This window comes from Pteropus medius, unplaced genomic scaffold (genome assembly GCF_902729225.1).
Source record: "Pteropus medius unplaced genomic scaffold, Ma_sr-lr_union100, whole genome shotgun sequence".
Taxonomy (NCBI): Eukaryota; Metazoa; Chordata; class Mammalia; order Chiroptera; family Pteropodidae; genus Pteropus; species Pteropus medius.
In genome coordinates, this window is record NW_024342467.1 from 20401814 (window position 1) to 20418460 (window position 16647).

Sequence of the window (16647 nt, forward strand, 5' to 3'; positions counted from 1 at the left end):
TTCTGAGTGTGACTTTTTCATTTAGCACAATGCTTTTTAGATTTATTCTCGTTGGAACGGATGTTCTCTTCCTTTTTAATTCTGAGTTGTATTTCATTGTAATCACACACCACAATTATTTATACGTTCACCACTTAATGGACATTTGAATTATTTCCAGTTTTTGACTCTTATGAATAATGCTGCTGAGGATGTCTTGGTGTATGTTTTCATTCCTCTGGAGTAAATATGTGGGAGTAAGATTACTGGTCATTATGGTAAGGGCAAGGTGAAGTTTACGAGACACTAGCCAACGATGGCACCGGATATACGGGACCTATCTCTTTAAAACTGAGCTGATTCTATGATTATTGTATGTTTCTGTAATCACAGCCATACCTTAGAGGTAAGAAGGGCAAGCAAAGTGCTTTGCCGTTACACTAAAAACAAACAAAGAAAAAGAAAAATGGATAATGACGATAACGCTGATATTGAAATAGCAAGCATTTATAAGGATATCATTTATAGCACTGTTTAAAATGGAAAATATTGGAAAGAACCTAAATTTCCAACAATTGGGAATTGGGTAAACAAACAATGACAAAATCATACAATAGAATATTTTTCAGTTATAAAAATGATGCCGTAGAAGGGTAGGCAATAACTTGGGAAAGATATTAAAAAACATTAAGTGAAAACAGCCAGTTATACAACCTGTACATTTAATTAGATTTTTGCTAGAAAATGCCCGCCTGTTGTCTATTCACCTAGCCAGCCAACCACCAACCACTTACTGAAAGATATATACCCAAGTAAGAAAACTGGTGTCTCAGTATGGAAAGATTATGGGTCACTTTATGTCCTCTTTTCGTTTTGCTTATTTCATTTCTGTGGTGTTTTTCTGTTGACTGTTTCTTACTTATTAAAATAAGAACAAATGCTATTGTGTCTAATAGTGAGAGAAGGAGTGAAAGAGAGCAAGTGCCAGCCAGCTCACACGAGTGTGTCTGTGAGCGTGAGAAAGCATGCACTCGGTGATGGACTGCTGTTCCCAACTGCCACCTGCCCGTGTCTGCTGATGACTTTGGCTTCCAATCTGTCTCCTACTCGAAAGTAATTCGAGTCACAGTTCCCAGCGGATGATTAGTTTATTTTCGATGATGAGATGTCTCTCTCTAGTTCATACCTGTAACCTGAAAACAATTCATGCCTATGTCTGAGCCTCACTTAGACCCACCTCCCTAAATCCATGTAGTTGTAAGATTCTGCTCGAAGTCAGGAGTTGGACCACAAATGCTGTACCAAGCTGAGCCAAGGTTATGATTGGTTGAGACTGTGTACTACAAACACACACACACACACACAGCAAACTTCCAGTCTATAATAGAGGTACAAGCTAATTGCCAGCTGTCATTTATTAATGCTCTTAGCATTTTTTTCTTGATTCCTAGATCAATTTTCTCAATTACATTACCTGCTGCTGGCTCCCAGTATATATTATGCAAACATAAATGTAAACTTTTGTATATTAAAACTCATATTTAAGTAAAATTTTGACAACTGAAATTTTAGTATTTTGGGAATTTAGTTATAGCTTTATTCCTTAATGTTAAAAAATTATATATTCATGTCTATGGCCATGCTACCCTAAACAAGCCCAATCTCGTCTTATCTCGGAAGCTAAGCAGGGTCACGCCTGGTTAGTACTTGGATGGGAGACCATCTAGGAAGACTAGGTGCTGTAGGCATAAAAAATAAGGGATTGTAAACTGACAAGGGCTTTGCAGTCTGTGAGGTCAAGCAAGGGTTGCCTCATCTAAAGAAAAAATTATACATTCATAATTACTTTAAAGCTGGTTTTCTCTTTTTCATTTATCTACCCATTTCATTTATTTAACATATCAGTCAGAATAACAAAAACAATATTTAATTTATCTGGTTCAACTGAAGAGTTCAATGAAGAGATGGTGTTGGGGGCTGAATGTTTGTGTCCTCCTAAATTCATGTTGAAATCCTAACCTTCGAGGAGATGCAGTTAAGGGGAGGGGCCTCTGGACTATACCATGAGGGCAGAGGCTTCATCAACGCGACGAGTGCCCCACCACGAAGAGTGATCCCTCATCCCTTCTGCCACGTAAGGCTACGGCCAAAAACAGCCATTTAGGAAGCATGTTCTAACCACACAATCTGCCGATACCTTGATCTTGGACTTATCAGCATCCAGAACTATGAGGAATAAGTTTCCGTAATTTATGCTACCCAGTTTACGGTATTTTGTTATGGCAGCCTGAGACAAGTAAATGGTTTACTGAGATTTGGGCAGAGCTGAAGGTACCAAAGAGGATGTGGAGACGTCCTGGAACTGACAATGAGGGAGCTGTTACCAGCCTTAGATCTGAAGGGACAAGAGGAGGAACTAACACTTCTGGAACCCAGTGAGTTGGTGCCATGGAGGTGGGGGCGCCCCATGGGAGCTGTGGTTATGGCGGGCACAGCCATCCCAAAGCGAAGCGCAGAAGGAGAGTGGACTGGGAAGAGGCACTCACTCGCCTGTCTCTCTTTCCCCCTTCCAACCTCCTATCCCCCGAAGGCGGTGGGCAACCGCCCAGCAAGGAAGCCTGGGTGATGGAGGCTACGGGGTCAGGACGAAGATCGGTGGAGGAAGATGGCGAGCAGAGAGTAGATGGCAAGGGGAAAAACGAAACACCCTATTCACGCAACCAATACTGTTTTACCGTGTGTGTGTTCCAGGCACTGGGCTAAGTGTATTTGACTCACTAAGCTTTGTTTGGGGTTTGTAAGTAGATCTGTTGGGCACAGCCCTAGTGGCAATTTATTTTTTCTTCGGTGTTATTTCTGTTTACAGCATTTCAATAGGGAAAGCTCTGTGCGGATTAGACCTCCAATGAGGTTCGCTACCTTTTGCTTCTGCTTGCTGTTCTACATAATGGCACACTTTGAAAAGCCGTTAAGTATAGAACAGGCACGACTTCTTATAATGAAGCCTAGGAGTAAAATACACAGTTGAATTTTGGAATTTGACGTAAGGGAGTTTTCTAGGCTCTTTGTTGGCTTTAAAGAAAAAGCACAAATAAGGACACAGAACACAGGAGATAGGAGGCAGGAACAAAAGCATATAACTTAATGAGCTATCTGAAAGGGAATTCACAAACTGTGCTTCCTGCGCCTTAATGAGAAAGAGGAGGCATCTGAGTGAGCAGCTGATATTATTACCGGGAATGTGCTGTATGGAGAAAGGCAATGGGTTCTCGAAAAAGCATCATTCTGATAAACATGCTAAACCAGAAATTACAAACCATGCTTCTTCATTCAGAAAGAGCTTCATCGTCTAACCCACAGGGCACTGGGAGGGCCTGCACGTCTCCACTGTACTCTGGCGATTCCGTAGGCCATCCATTGCTTTAAACACCACCCTATTCCCCCGCTTCACAGAGGCCGAGCAGAAGAAATTGCACAGTACAGGTCTATCTTCTATCACACAGCAGATTAGTTCCTTTGCTACTTCACATAAATTGGCATCTCTTAATGAATGTATAAAGCATGGGGATGAGAATATCTTGATTCAGGTTCTGTTACTGTGTAAACTTGGACAAGTGACCTAGTTTTTCAGGACCCCTATTTCATCATCTGTGAAATGGCGGTAATGCGTAGGGACCAACGGGAAAACAGGTTTACCTGAGCTTTAGAAAGTCATCCATTGCACGAATTGTATAGAACATTATATCATATGTATCTGTGTGCTCATGTTCCCATTGGTGAATAGGGTAGATTAGTATGCTTTCCCAGATTCTCCAAGAACTCTGTGGCGCCTAAAAACAATTATACAAATCTAATGCCCACCCCCTACCAAAACTCACAAACCTCATTTTAAACTCAAAAATTCTACAACTTCATAAAAATCTCTGGGTTAGGCTTAAACTTCAGAGCTGCCTCAAGCCCTTTATTTGGGCTTCAACTGGTAGTGGCTTTGGCAATTCTAGGTTTAAGTGTCCATTCTCTTCCTATCTTTAATGATCTATAAACAAATCAGATTCTTAACAAGGAGATAAGCCATTAAATGCATTGAAACATTCATATTTAAAAGATCATTTTTACAGTGTGAATATGATTTGTTTTATCTGTATTAAAAATTGCCATTTTAATATTTGGTTTCTCATAACACGCTTGACATATTTAATAGAATTTCAGAGTAAAAAAAAAGATCTTGCAGTAGCACTGTCCAAAAGAACTTTCTGAAATGATGAAAATGTTCTAGAGATCTGTATTCTCCAATAAGGTGGTCCCTAGTCACATCTGGCCATCGGACACTTGACATGTAGCTAGTGTGACTGAGGAATCAAGTTTAACTTAATTTTAATTTAAAGAGTCATACATGGCAAATGACTACCATATTGGACAACGCAACCTTGGAGAACGTTCCATATGACCCATACCAGAAGGTGAAAATCACATAACACCTTCTAAAACAGGTTTCTAACAGCGACACTTTAGTGGGGCCATACGATTTTTTGTGGGAGCCCTGGGGAGGGAGGCCATGCTGAGCACTGTGGGGGTTTAGCAGCATCCCTGGCCTCTACTCACTAGATGCCATCAGTAGCCAATCCCCAGTTGTGACAATGTCTTCAGGCATTGTCCCCTGGAGGGCATAGGTGCCCCAGGTTGAGAACCACTGACCTTGAATAAATTGTCCTTGAGCTTTTCCTTGAAAATACCCAAGGACCAGGTACCTCATCAAATAGACTGATCCTACGTTGGGTTCTTGAAATATTACCTTATTCCAAATATATGGCTGCCCACGCGTTCTCTCCTCTAGTCTTCGTACTTGTTGACAACTCCGGTAAACTGTTGAGGACAAAGGCAGAAACAGACAAGCTAGTTGACATGTGTACTAATAGGAAGCACAACAGTGGTTAAGACTGTGGGCTCTGGAACTAGAGAGACTGGGTTTAGTTTCCAGCTCTGTCAGGAACTAGCTGTGTGATCATCTTAGAGTTAATTCAGTTCTCTGTTTTTTAGTTTTCCACTTGTAAAATAGGAATGATAACAGTAACCGGGGTTGTTTTAGGATTAAATGAAATATGCTTGGTTATTATAAGTAATAATAAAAATAACACGCTACTTTCTTGTGCTATTATTATTTTATCACGTGATCTTCACAATGATTTTGTAGTTATTTCCATTTGACAAATGAAAAATACTGATGCTCACATAGTTTAAGTGATGTGCTCGATGGAGATGGCAGTTATGCTGGATCAACAACCCACGATCCAGCACACAGCCAAGGGATTCATTCAGTTCCCAGCCGACTGACTACAGGCGTCAGGGCGATATGTGGGAATGGTCCCTCTGGCACTACGGTTATCAGTGGGCTATCTGCCCTTCACGCTCTTTAAACAGTTCAAAGCAAATGCTCTTTGGGCAGGGGCTACTGGTTGTCCCGATACCCACTCTTCCTTTCTTCCCCAGTGACAGAGGCCCCATGATGGCTCAGGTGAGGAATAAATTTCTGGCCTCTTTTGAAGCCAAGTATAACCACGTTCTTGCCTGTGGAAGTTGGGGGGAGAGGTGACACCTGTGACTTCTGGGTCTGGCCTTTGAAAGGAACTAGACCTGTGCCCCTCTTTCTACTGGCTGGGATGTGGCCACGGTGACGAGTGAGGACAGCAGTGCAGATCGTGGGCTGGCAACCATGGATCAAAGGCAGCAGAGCAGCAAGCCGCAAGGAACTGGGCTCCTTGTCCCTTTGCGACTGCCCTGTCAGCTGAGACAGCGTGGGCTCAGATGACCAGGTGAGTGAGAAATAAATGTCTTGTGGCCACCACCAGCGTGGCCTGTCTCCTAATTGTACACCGCTGGATTCAGACACTCCAACCTAATTCCTCAGGTACGATATTAACGCAGCTTTCTGTAGGGGTATGAACATTCACTCGAAACAGATTTTGAGCCAAAATGGCCAATCTCTCACTTAGCTCATATTATTTTGAAAGACAGAGCCTGAGAATGGTGGGTGAGCAAAAGAAGTGCAAAACTTAAGAAGTGTAAGTGTCAGGAACCATCTCTGAGGGAGCGCGGACACCGTGAGGGGAAGCAGCAAGGTATGCTGCCCAAGATGATATGAAAGCTGATAAAAAATGCTTGAAATGCAGAAGTCAGTGGCATTCCTTGGCTTTCATGAATACTGCCAGTATTAAAAACAAGCAAACCTGACGGATAGGGCAATGCTTCCTTCAGCTGAGGCCTGGGCGATCATCTGTGCTTAGCAGGGCAGCATGCATGCTTCTACCAATAACCATAATTTAAAGTGCTAAAAGCATCACACTGAAATATCGGTTGCCTTCACGCAGGCTGGCTGCACAGACACAAGCAACTGGAAGGTGCTGCACAGTCTGGGCGCTGGGCTGGCACATTTACTGTGGCATTTACTACGTCGTCACCGCATTGGTTGTGTGGATGTCCTTTCTTTAAACTGTGAGCCCTCTATGAATTATCTGCCTTTGCACCTTCTGTCTCTAGAGAGATCAATAAATATTTAAATGGATGAATCTGTTCAACCTCTTCACTTTGCAGTGACTTGTTCAAAGTCAAAATTAATTAATAATAGAAAAAAATCTGACTTGCTTTTTTCCTGTTAAGTGGAGAGTTCTATTTTTCCCAGGGGCTGGAAAGCTAAGACAAATCTTTTATTGAGAGTCCTTGAATCCCTGATTCACATATCACATAAACACAAAAAGCACACATAGACACATGCACAAACAAACACACTGCATATTTAGATATGCATAAACACACAAGCATACAAGCAAACAAAAAACACATAAATACGTATCCACACAGAAAACATAAACAAGCACATCGGTTACACATTTGAATTTCAGGTAAACAATGAGTAATTTTTTTAGTATAAATAACTCCTAATATTACATACACAGACATACATATACTAAAAGAATTATTTGCTATTTGAAATTCAAATTCAACTGTGCATCCTGTGTTTTTATTTGCTAAATCTGGTAACTCTAAGACAAATATACGTGTAACTCCACATGCAGAATCACATAGGCAGCTACATACACACACACACACACGCACGCACACACCCCCAAGGTTTAGTTCTTCCTAAGCGATCTGCCACTACCAAACTGGTCATTAGCGTTCTAGTTCTAGCTCTCCTTCAGAGTTGGGGAGATGTCAAGGTGTCCCCAATCTTCAGTGATATGAAGAGTTGCTTAAGAAAGAGCACACCTCCCCTCAAAGATTCACATACACACACACACACCTCAGCATCCGTGTTTACAATTGTCATACTAACGATTCCTTCCTTCTATATGAGTTTGTAAAGAGATTCAAGCTCCAGAGAGGAGCTTTTTCACTAGAAACCTGTGATGCTGAGTTTACAAATATCCTTAGCAATGAATGATGGAGTGAGTTTGCATGAAATTCTACTTCTGCTTAGGGTGCCACCATGCACCCCTAACTTAGAGAGCCTATGGGTAACTCCTGACTCTTTATTGCCCCCTACCCCATAACCCTTCTCCATTACACACTCACCAATATCTACTGAATTCGGGTCGGATTGAAGTGATCGTGGTTCTACCGTCCCTAAAATCTTTTGATGTCACTCTATTTTCTCCACCATTACCCCAGACCCCTCAGCATGGCCTCCAAGGCCCTTCACTATCAGAACCCATTCCAAGCTCAGTTTCCACCTTTTACCTCAGACATTCAGGTCTGGCCCCGTTCAAATGAATTCTTCACCTCCTTCTCTGCCTAGTGAATTAATTATGTTTGCGATCGCTTTGTGTATACTCTCCAACCCCAGCCCACACTGCCTTCCACTCCTGTAGAATTAATCACTCCCTCCTCTGGGCACCTGCAGCCTTTTGCATATACTTCTCATTGACCATTTTAGTTATTTATTAACGCTTATAAGCGTGCGAGCCCTTCTGGGGCAGCGGTTAACTCTTATTCAGTGTCTAGGACAGTGCCTGCCGCAGACTAGGGTCTTAGGCCATGATGTTGCTGGTAGAATGTTACTGGGTAGCACTGTGTGCCACTGTTAATAGCTGGGGCTTCGGAATCAAGAGACCAAGATTTGAATCCAGGAAACACCATTTATTTCCTCCATGACCTGTAGCAAAGTTATGTAGTTTCTCTGTGGTAGGCAGAACAATGACCCCCAAAGATGTCTATGTCTTGATCTTCAGGACCTGTGAATATATAGATTATAACTGCACTTTTGGTTTATTCTGTGATCCCAGAATTATTCAAGAGAAATATTTTTTGAGTTCTCCCAAACTCCAAAGTTTGAGGAAAAAAGTATTTTTTTTTTTTTATTTCTAAAAACTTTCTAAACTTTCTGGCTTTATCCCCAGCATCTAGCATGTTGCTTGGCAAATGGTAGATGTTCATTACGTAATGAATAAATAAATGAATGAATGAATGAATGAGAAAAGGGGGCCTGTAGAATTTCTATTCTTAAATTTCTATGTATAAATTGATCTTGTAGTTTGAGCCAGTTCTGGTAAACTTTTGTAAATGTTTCACGCCTAATTTAAAAGGATGCATTTTTTGGTAGAGTAAAAAGCTCTGTTTATTAACCAGCTTCAGTGTATGTATCAGAGGCTCCAAAACCCTTATGCGTTGTTGTCTATTTGATCTCTCAGTTTGTGAGAAAACTGTTTCAAGCCTTCCATCAGGTTTTAATCATTGCCAAAAGTAGAGATGACAATTTTTCTGGGCTAGCCTTTACTTTGAATCTTTTAAAAGCAAGGATATGGAGATTTGATGGCACCAAAAGATAGAGTCCAACCAAAGCAAGACTAGGCTAAGCAACATTCAGCTACCATCCAGATTGCTTTATTCCCTCTGCTAAGGAGGAAGAAATAACTGCTTTTTTCTACTCTCATAGTCTCACGCTCTCATGTTAATCCAGTTCCCTTGACTAAAAGGGGGATGCAAGGAGTCTGCCTTAACACAATGAGTCAAGGTTGTAGGCTCTACCAGGTGTTTGCTTCAAAGACAGTGGGACTGTGTGTCTCCTTTTATTAATTCTCCTGGGCTGGAATTAAAGGGCCTTCAGATGACATCAAATCATGATGCTATCAGATGTGAACTGCTAAGGGACCACCTTTGTTTGTTTTTCTTTTCTTCTAATGGACATATTAAATAGCAAGCAAGCATCATTGCCAGACAGAGGGAAAATGCTCAAAGGAATTTTGCAAACATTACATGGTCTCTCTGGGAAGGAATATGAAGCTTGGAAAAACTGCCACAGTTTATTAAATCCATTTGTTTTCAAATAGAAGGATGGCTTTTCACGTGGCAATGCTAAAGAGCCCCAGCCCGCAAAGAGAGATTTTCCGCGGGTTTTCCTGTGGCATATCGCAATTGTGGGTCTTTTTGGTTTTGTTTATCTACCCCTGGGCTGTTATTTGACATGAGAGGTGCAGGCCTGCTGTATTACCACTGTGAATTGTACTCTATCTTATCCATTAAAAATAAGCTTCAGAATTAAATCTTTATTTATCAATTGTTCTGTTTCAAATTTATGAGTTTCAGCTTATATGTTCATTATTCCTTTTCTTGGATCAATATTGGAAAAAGCACAGCTTGTGTATTCTTATTCTTTGTGCAATGTCTCTGATATAGCTTTGGCCATATCCCACTAAAATTTGAAATTCATTCTAGTCCCTATAATCACTTTCTAAATCAACTTTAACTGAAATTTTAATTTCTTCTTTGAATCCAGTATTATTTAGTATTTAGCTGTTTTCAGTTTTCAAGTGGGATTTTAAAAAACCATTGCCATTAACTTGTAATTTTACCGTACTGTAGTAAAAAGTTGGCCAGTATAATGTCTTTTTCAAAATTATTGAGATTGGCTTTTTGGCCCAAGATACCAATTTTTGTACATGTACTGTGGATGGTTGTAATAAGTGTAATTCATGGTAGACAAAGATCCAAGCTTATTAATTTTATTAAATTTTTATAGCCTTAATAATTTTCTTTACTACTTCTCTAGATTCTAGGACAAGCATACTAAAATTTCTTATTGAATATACATACTTTGTTAATTTCTCCTCCTAATATATTTTTAACATTTTAATGTTATGTGATTCAATGAAAACATCTGTTCTATTTCAATTTATTTGCTATTATTACCATTCCTATATATATATATTTTTTGCCCAGTGTATTTTTTCCACTTCAGTATTTTTGTCTTTTCTTAATTAACTTTAGTTGAGTCTCTGGAAAATCTCATATAATTAAATTTTTTACTTCACTAAATCAAAATAATTTTTGTTTTTAGGACTTTGATATTCACTTTGATTCATGTCCGGCGATGGTTATTTCCACCCTGGTTTGATGTTTGTGCCAAAACCATTTTTGTTTGATCTTCTGGCCTTCCTCTCTTTAGTAATTGAACCAAGATTAGTCCTAGATTTTCCCTATTTCTATCAAAGGTCAAGTTGTCATTTTGTTTTACTGATGACAGATCCTTTAATTGCGAAGAATTTTTTTATGTCCAAGGGATAAAATAATGCTGCTTTTAATCTCTTATGCTACTATAAATGGTTACAGCATCCTTCATGCTTCCACTGCTATTTCCTGCCTTCATTCCTTCCCTTCGCTTTTCCCTTCATTATCCCTTCATCTTATTCTAAGCTACCTTACTGCCCTTCTGTTCTTATTCCTTCCTTCCTTCCTTCCGCTATTCCCACACAGCTTCCTCCTTCCTCCCCTTCCTGCCTTCCTGCCTTCACCTTCCTTCTTGCCTGCCTGCCTGCCTGCCTGCCATCTCTTCTTGAGTTTTATCAATAGACAGGAGACTTTCCATCCAGATTAATAATAATGAATTTTTATGTTACAAATATTAACTTTAAAAAATTATTCTTGACATTGGCATGTAGTTCCACTCTAAGCTAATATCATTTAGACTAACAAAATCATTTACTTATTTTATTGCTCATCACCATTTACTTCCTATCCAACCTCCGGCCTCAAGTTCTTGGTTTACAGCATTTGTGCATCAATACTTTTTCAAGTAATTTTTATTAAAGAACAATTGCTGGCGCTATGCTTCTTAGTTCTTGCATGTAGAAGACCCTTCAGATGCTCTTGCACATGGTATCACCTTATGGATGCAAAACACCTAGGTCACAATATTTCCCTCTCAAATGCTGTGGTTATTCTCTGTTGACTTTTGGCACTTGTTATTTTTAAAGACGTCTGATGCCAACTGAAATATTTTATTTTATTTGGAACACAGCCTGTTTTTAACTCCTGAATGCTTGTATGAGTTTTTTCTTTGTTATTTGAGTTTAAAAATTCTATCACATAGATGTGCTTTTCTTTTCAGATATTTTGCCTGGTACCAGGAGACCCTTTTGCTCTGAGGTGTCCAGTCTTTTCGAACCAAGGAACTTTCCTTCTATTATTTGTTTATGATTGCTTCTTCCCTTTCACTCTGCCCTATTTCTGGAATTTCTCTTTGAAACACACACACATACACAAAAATCCCCTAGGTCTACTTTTCATCTCTTTTACGTTTCTGCACACTGTATTGTTTTTTCTTTAGCCTTTTTTTGCCTGCATTGTGGGAGCCTTAATCTCATCTTTTTATGAACTCACATGTGTCTGTAATATTTCATTTGCTGAAGGCAACTGCATGTTGTTTAAAAAACAAACTATTGTCTTACTTTTACCAATAACAGATTAATTCATCTTACTGATAAAAGTTAAAGCAATTCAAATAAAATGAAAACTGTCCTTAACGTCTTTCCAACTCGCTTCCTTTCCCCAAATTAAAAAGATGTATATATCTTTCCTATTTTTTTCTATGTATTTACTATATCCATATAGAAATGTATGCTTTTGTTTTTCTGTTATTTGCATGGAAACTTTCTATTCATACTGAGGTCCATTTTGACTGAGATGTCACTAATATAAAAAAAATTAAGATGAACATTTTCAAACACATGAAAAGATAGAGAGAAGAGTACAATAAACTCCCATATTACCAGCATCCAGATTTAACAAATATCAAGATACTGAAACATTTTCCTTATCTATCCCATTTTTGTTGTTAAAGTATTAAAAAAAATAATCCTATCTAATATACAGCCTGGTGACTGTAATGAACAATACTGTATTTTGTATATTTGAAAGTTAGGAGAGTAGATATTAAAAGCTATCGCCACAAAAAATGGTAACTACGTGAGGGGATGGCGCTGGTGCCCTTACTGTGGTAATCGTTTCTGCAATATATACGTGCATCAGATTAGCACGCTGTACATTTAAACTTACAGATATTATATGTCGATATCTCAATAAAGCTGGAAAAATAAAAAATGATCCCAGACATGATGTCATTTTATCTCTGAACACTAAGTATGCAAATCTAAAAAGATGGACATTTTCTTACATAACCACCATGCCACTAATTATCACGAATAAAACTGACAAAAATTCCTTAGTTTCACGCAATATCCAATTCCATAATTCCCTGAATGTTTCTTTCTTTCTTTCCTCTTTTTGACACGGCCTTTCAAAAGTCACAGAAAGGGGACGATACTATTATATAATCCGGTCCTGGATGTCACTCCTCCCCTTCACTCCTTTCATCTCTCCCCTCCCACTTCCCGCTTTCCGTTGGTCTGCTTGAATCAGGATGCAAACAGGGTCCCCACACCCCCATTTGGTTGTCCTTCCTCCTGCGTCCCTCCTGATCTAGGGCAGTGTCTTCCCTCCTGGCTGTGTTATGCCAGTCAGCGGACTTCTCAAACGTCCTGCACCCTTGCGGTGTCAATTAACTTGCCCTTTCCCCCACCACACCCGTTTTTTCTATAAACGGTTAAGTTTTTAAAGATTCGATCAGGTCTGATTTACCTCAAGCGCCCATCGGAGGTGGGGTCGCCCCACACCCGAACGTGCACCCGCCAGGCGGAACCGCTGTCGGCGACGCCAACGTGCTCGCGAGCAGCGCCGGTGCTCACTTCCGCCCGCGCCGGCTCGGCGGGCTTCCGGCGAACCTCTTTTGGCTCTTGATCTTGATCCCCTTTCTCTTCAGTCCTGTCGAGATGTTGAAAACACATTTTTCGAAACTGTATTCGTGTTGGGCTGTTTTCAGTTTGTCGTGTATTTGATTACATGAAGTTCCTTTTATTTGAACAACTGAAACTTGTCAAGTGTCTGGTGGTTTTTCTTTAGAGAGAGAAGTCTCTGACGTATGGATAGTTGTAGCGCACGCGCGCACACACACACCCTAAAAGTGGCAGGAAAAAGAGCTACAGTCGCTGCCCACGTGTTCTAGGGAGAGTCCTTTGTGCCAGGTTTGTGGGCGCTGGCAGTTCTGGGCTTGTCCTCTCCACCTTCCAGACTGTTCCTTAATTTATCATGGAGATTAGGGAGGGAAGGTAGTTAAACAAGGAATCTCCCATAGACCCCATCAAATCTACCAGTTTAAGTAAGAAAAGCATTATTTATTTACACATATGCGAGTGGATTAGAGAGCCATAACTTTTGCTTAAAGGCCATGTGATGCTCCCGTCGGAATGTGTTACAAGAGTATAAATATCTCCTGTGTACACTGTTTGGTTACTAACTTTCATTGAAACTTTAAAAATATTTGCTTATTCGTCTTTCTCCTATGTATGGGCTTCCCGGGGCTATTTCATAGCTTTTCGTCTCTTACAGCTGAATGAACTTTTATTGTGGAATATAGGTGTTTGTTATCTTCCTTACACGTTTTTATCACCCACCCAGGAAGCTCCAACCCCTCAAATGAATCGTTTTCTCTCTAGGAGAGGGGCACCACCTGAAGGCTCATCTCTGGAGACTTTGTCTTTTCCTCTGCTGCCTTTAAACGGCCTTGAATATGGTAATGCACAACTGCTTCTAATTTGGGTTCTTGCTTCATGTAGTACCTGGCAGTTATCTCTCTCTCTCTCTCTCATCATCTATCTATCCATCTATCATCTATCTATCTAATCACCGATCTCTCTCTCTCTCTCTCTTTCTCTCTCTATTTAAAAATACTCAAGGAAATAAAACAGTTGTTACCTGTTAAGTTGGTTTTCTAAGTCATATTCATTCATCACTGTGCCAGGAGCTGGGAAATACTTTGCTCTGGGTCTTGCTCTCTTGAAGATTAACCCTAAACCATTTAATTTCAACCCAGTGACATCTTTAGCTACCTCTTCAGAAAGTCCCGCCATCATATTACTCCATGATATAAATATGATTGTGGACTTATGTGACCTCCCTGCTCTGTTCTCACATGAAGGCCTAGGATCACACAAACCCCTACATGGTCAACATCTCTAAGGGAAACCTTTTTTAAAAATCATCACAGAAAGTGAGTGTGAGAAGTGGAATAACATGGACTTTGGAGTCCAACTTCTTTCTCCCTCAAATTTCAGCCTTGACAAGTCTCAGATTCCTCTTTGATAGAGTAAGCATAATGATACAGTTTTAAAGTACCTGGCACATGCTAGACACTCTGAATATGTCTTACTTTTCTAAGAACAAGAATGCACTTTGTAAATATCAGTTGGCTTTGCAAGTCTAATCAACAATTATTTATATTCCCAAATCTTTTCATTTGTTTGTTTTTGACAAGATGATTGGGGAAGTTTCTTTGCAACATATTTCAGGCAGCTTTTCTTTGAAAAGAATAAGGTGTCATGGCCAGACAAGCCCACTGCTAATTGTAATAAAGTGTCTAAAAATGTACCCATCATTTCCTCCAATCCTTTGCTTTGAAATTGTGAGAGTGTGAAGCTATTTCTGCTGTTTCCTTACGCTGGCAGCCCGCACAGGGGCATTTGCTTTCCATTTAGAGCCAAACCCTCCGAGTGTGAACCTGTCTGATTAATTAGAAATTATCATAGCAAGATGTACTTCCTCCTTCCCTCCCTAAACACAACAGTGAATCTTTTTTATTCTCTCAATAACCAGTTCATATCCCCCAAGTGTAAGCATTTGGCCTTCATAGTCAGCTGATTTCAAGCCCAATCAGAGGCTGATATTTTGTCTGACTACATTCCTGGTTACTGGAGGGGCTTTGGGAAATGAATGGCCCAAACCAAACTTCTGAGAACCTCAAGCAATGGGGAGAATTGAAATACAGGACCTTGATATTCACCAGGAAATAGTGCTCAGCTCAAAGGAACAGAAGCACCGGGGAATAAAGGTTGGATGAAACCTATTGAGTTATTTAGAGCAGACACCTACTTCCGGCTCTGCACACACTTTCTCTGTGTAAACTGTGGGTGGGACATCACCTTACAGAGAACAGCACTCACCCTCCGGGAATGCTATGAATTTTAAATGGAATAACAGACACAAAGTGCCATGGTAAACTCTACCCTTTCCAAGAATGGCATGCTATTTTTCCAATAGCCATCCTACCAAATGGTACAAAGATTTCACAGTTGTAATTCGCCAGTGTAGACCACAGCCAGAAGCATAGATTATTGTCAAAAGACCATTTGATTTTATAGAAAAGAATAATGGGATCTTGGTTCTTTAAATCGGGTCTTTTAAGGCTCACTGTTTCCCCCTAAGCCTCATTATCTCCATAAGTAACCTAGTAGAGCTGGATGAGGTTGCGGATGCCGAGAAGGATAAGATGAGGGGACTCTGAGTTTGTGTCTGACTATGTGACACTATACAACTTTTCGTCACTGTCTCATTTAATACAACAGTCCACTGGGTTTTAAAAACTACACATCACAGAATAGAAAATTGATATTCATAGAGGTTGAGTGAATTGCCTAAGGTTACCCAGGTAGTAAATTTGAACTTAAACTCATGACTAATTCCTCAGGCCTATGAGCCATGACACACTGGCTCAGAAGAAAATGATCTGATCCACCTGCCTAAGCACCAGGGATGATAAAATTAGCAACTTGTGTGTGTGTGTGTGTGTGTGTGTGTGTTTGTGTATGTGCGTGCGCGTGTGTGTTCCCAGCCTTTTCCATACCTTTTCTCTAATCCTTACCACAACCCTACAGGAAAAAAGATTTTAATTCTAGTTTTACAGGAGCAAGAAGTGCTTCCAAGAGGTGTTAATCGACTTTCCCAGTGTCACACAATGAAATGGGAGAGACAGGATTTGAAGCCAAGTCTGTCTGCTTCCAAGGTAATTGCATCTTTTCACTATATCACGTGAAACAGAAAAGTCTCGAAAGTGACACACACTCTACTCTGTTCCAAGCCAAAGGATGTCCTTTGAAAACATTTCTTAGTGCTTAAACTCTGGCAGCTCCATGTCATAAGGAGAAGACCTGGCGGGGCAGAGGAGCTGGCTGGCAGAAAGGCTCTTGTCTATAAGCTCTCCATGGACTCTACCTTGTGCTACCTTGTGCTGTTTCTGCTTCGCCATTCTCTCTTGCTATTAACTTTTCATAGAATCCTTGCCCTGGGGAGCCTGTGAGCTCATGAGACCAGGAATGTTTTCTTTTACTTTTTTGAGAACCCTAAATTCCTGGCCAAATGCCTTGCATATAGAAAGTTCTTAGCACACAAATTCCGATGATGATACGAAGAGGGCTGTGCCTGGAGGAAGACCAGCAGGCTGTCCTAGAGGGCTCATGAAACAGGGAGGGAGGATGTTGGGGTGGGGGGCATTTGGGGCAGCCCTCA

General features: G+C 40.4%; 1 pseudogene; it reads left to right on the top strand.

Moving 5' to 3' along the window:
* The first annotated feature begins 1608 nt into the window (after nt 1–1608).
* Nucleotides 1609–1727, top strand: LOC120602641 (uncharacterized; annotated as a pseudogene).
* The last annotated feature ends 14920 nt before the right edge of the window (nt 1728–16647 follow it).